The sequence below is a fragment of the Crocodylus siamensis genome, chromosome 9 (assembly GCF_052110815.1).
Source record: "Crocodylus siamensis isolate JL-2025a chromosome 9, ASM5211081v1, whole genome shotgun sequence".
NCBI lineage: Eukaryota > Metazoa > Chordata > Crocodylia > Crocodylidae > Crocodylus > Crocodylus siamensis.
Window position 1 is genome coordinate 17,604,711 of NC_143403.1, and position 582 is coordinate 17,605,292.

Below are 582 nucleotides of genomic sequence, written 5' to 3' on the forward strand. Positions count from 1 at the left end.
ACATTACTACACCATTACTATCTTGTTCATGGACAGCACGTTACCAGAATCCTCTCTCCCCCATTATTTGGGTGCTTCATCCTTAATTGACAAAGACAAGAACTACTGGTCAAATTGTAATTCATTTCATGAGCTCAGAGCATCTTAAAACAATGAACTGCCAAGAGCAGCCCTGGAAGACAGATTTATAGCTGTTTAATATACGAGGAACATACATACATCCAGGATGACTCAAGTTGTCCGTCTCTTGATCCAAACCTGACACAGTGTATATTAGATGTCTCCCACAGTTAAGTTTTAATATTTTATTGTGTGGCATCAAAAGAGAAATGAGGCTGAGGCCAGGTCTGGGACTGGAGCTGTCACTGTTGTTGCAGGGCTGGGGCCAGCACTGCTGTCTTGCCGAAGCCAAGGCCTCCAGGTACTTTATGGTCTGAGCTGGAGCCAGACTTACTGCACTGTGGACGCTGTGGAGAGGAGAGGCGAGTGGCAGGGGAGGCAGGTGGGGAGGGGTCAGAGGACAAGGGGTGTAGGTCAGGCTGCCTGCCTGTCCATATGCCACTGCTTTCCCTGCTGCAGTCG